Below are 2,841 nucleotides of genomic sequence, written 5' to 3' on the forward strand. Positions count from 1 at the left end.
ATGTTCCCAACTTGTTTCTCAATGTGGCTGACAGTAGGAGCTGACTGAGAAGCCATTGATAAGGGCACTGGGACTTGTTTCTACTGCATGGACTGGCTTTTTGGGACCCTAGTCTATTTGGATGCACAGCTATCTAGGCCTGGATTCAGAAGGGGGACGGCCTTGGACTTCCCACAGGGCAGGATTCCCTGCCCTCTCTTAAGGAGGGAGTAGGAGGGAGGAGAGGGAGAGGGGAAGAGGGGGAGAGGGGGAGAGGGGTCGGAGGAGGGGAGGAAGTATAAATTTTTTTAATGTCTGATCATTTATTTGTTACCCTTATAGACTTATTTTTGACTGGACTCAAACTTAGAAGTAGAAGCTCTCAGCCAGGATAGCCTTCACCTCTTGGCAATCTGTTCCTGGCACTTTTTTTGACTTCCTTCATTCTCTTGGCCAAAAGTTTAGCATATTCTGCAGCCTCCGCCTTGTTTTTCTTTGTTCGTTGCTTCTTTAGAGCAATATGGCATTTGTGTTGCAGGACACGTGAAGTCACAAGACGCTGAATCTTGGGTGCCTTGGTCCTGGGCTTCTTACCTTCTTTGTTTAAAGGCTTTCTGACACCGTACCGGCAGACGTCATCTTCTCTTTTTTTCACGTTTTATCTTTTTTTTGTTTGTTTTTTCATGGTTTATTTTTTTATATTTAAAAATTTCCATCTCCTCCCCTCCTTCTCCCCCTTCCCTTCCCTCCCCTCCACCCATACCCCCCTCGCTCTCCAGGTCAAGGAGCCATCAGGGTGCCCTACTCTATGTTAAGACCAAGGTCCTCCCAACTCCCCCCAGGTCCAGGAAGGTGATCAACCAAGCTGAGAAGGCTCCCACAGAGCCCGTCCATGCAGAAGAACCAAAGCCCAGCGCCATTGTCCTTGGCTTCTCAGTCAGCCCCCACCATCGGCCACATTCAGAGAGTCCGGTTTGGTCGCATGTTCCATCAGTCCCATTCCAAATGGAGTTGGTGATCTCCCATTAGTTCTGTCCCACCGTCTCCATGGGTGAACGCACCCCTTACGGTCCTGACTTTCTTTCTCATGTTCTCCCTCCTTCTGCTCCTCATTAGGACCTTGGGAGCTCAGTCCGGTGCTCCAATATGGGGCTCAGTCATTTTCTCATCTATCGCCAGGTGGAGGTTCTTCTTATTATCTTCTCAAGGATCCCGAATTATAGGCTCAATGTCCTTTAATTATGGCTAGAAACCGATTATGAGTGAGTACATCCCATGTTCATCTTTTTGGGTCTGGGTTACCTCATGCTCAACCTCCTTAGCTATCAGGGAAATGCAAATCAAAACAACTTTGAGATACCATCTTACACCTGTCAGATTGGCTAAAATCCAAAACACCAATGATAACCTTTGCTGGAGAGGTTGTGGGGTAAGGGGTACACTCATCCATTGCTGGTGGGAATGCACACTTTTGCAACCACTTTGGAAAGCAGTGTGGCAGTTTCTCAGGAAATTCGGGATCAACCTACCCCAGGACCCAGTAATTCCACTCTTGGGAATTTACCCAAGAGATGCCCAATCATACTACAAAAGCATTTGCTCATCTATGTTCATAGCAGCATTATTTGTAATAGCCAGATCCTGGAAACAACCTAGATGCCCTTCAGTGGAAGAATGGATGAAGAAACTGTGGAATATATACATGTTAGAATACTACTCATCGGTAAAAAACAATGACATCTTGAATTTTGCATGCAAATGGATGGAAATGGAAAACACTATTCTGAGTGAGGACGTCATCTTCTTTAGAGAGATTAAAAAGCTTTCGGATTCTGCTCCCTCTTTTAGGTCCCAACCGACGAGGCACAGTAGTATCTGTAAATCCAGGAATATGCTTCTCTCCTTTTTTTTTTTTTTTTTTTTTTTTTTTTTTACAATAACCAAGTTGAGCACACTCAACTTGGCATCCACAATGCATCCAGTTCTCCTTGGTCTATAACAAGAATGCCCCTTACTCAACAGCAGGCGCACTCTGCCATGGGTCAGGACACCTTCTTTCATTGGAAAACTTTTTTTGTCATTGCCGCCACTGATTAGGACCACGTAACCCTTCCACTCTTCACCCAGGGCATCGGCAGCCACTTCCGTGGCCATGCGCTTCTCATAGAAGGTCCGAAGATGGCATTCACCGTCCACTTCAATGAGTTTCTGGCAGCTGATGGCAGGGAAGGAGATATTCAGCTTCATCTTTGCACAGCTGACCGCCTAGGAGGCGCCACGAAAAAGGGGAAGTGTAAATTTTTAATTGGAAAAATAAAAAGCAGAGCACAGGAAGCTGGGAGGGAAAATTGCAGGAACATTGGGTAAGTAAATACTGAGGTGAGAATAGATTGGAGTTGATCAAAATACAGTTTTTATATGCATGTAATTCTGAAGCAATAAAAAATGAGGAAGAGTGACTTGTGAAATTTTTATTTCCCAATTTTTGTTTATATTAAATCACAAAGTATTTCATGTTTTTAAGGCACACATAAAGAAATAATGCTAAAATATAGTGTGAAATGAATATATATGTATATATAAAGAAAATGAATTCCTTTTCAGTAATCTAGTGTTATTCTTTTATAATAATACTTTGTGACTGCATTCATAATTAAGAAAGTTGGAAGTTTGCCATATGGAATCCATGATTTGACTTGAAATCCAAGGAACAACTGATTTAATCACAAGCTAAGAAATCAACAGAACAATGTAATTAATAGTCTCTGCATTGTAAAAAAAAATTAAAAAAAAACTAATGAATGGATCTTAGCAATGAGTTAAGGCCCTTCTCGGATGAAGAATGACCTATGTGGTCTGAGG

General features: G+C 43.0%; 1 pseudogene; it reads right to left on the minus strand.

Moving 5' to 3' along the window:
• Positions 1-323: 323 nt before the first annotated feature.
• LOC119812737 lies at positions 324-2,226 on the minus strand (annotated as a pseudogene).
• Between the last annotated feature and the right edge of the window lie 615 nt (positions 2,227-2,841).

This window comes from Arvicola amphibius, chromosome 4 (genome assembly GCF_903992535.2).
Source record: "Arvicola amphibius chromosome 4, mArvAmp1.2, whole genome shotgun sequence".
Classification (NCBI taxonomy): Eukaryota; Metazoa; Chordata; class Mammalia; order Rodentia; family Cricetidae; genus Arvicola; species Arvicola amphibius.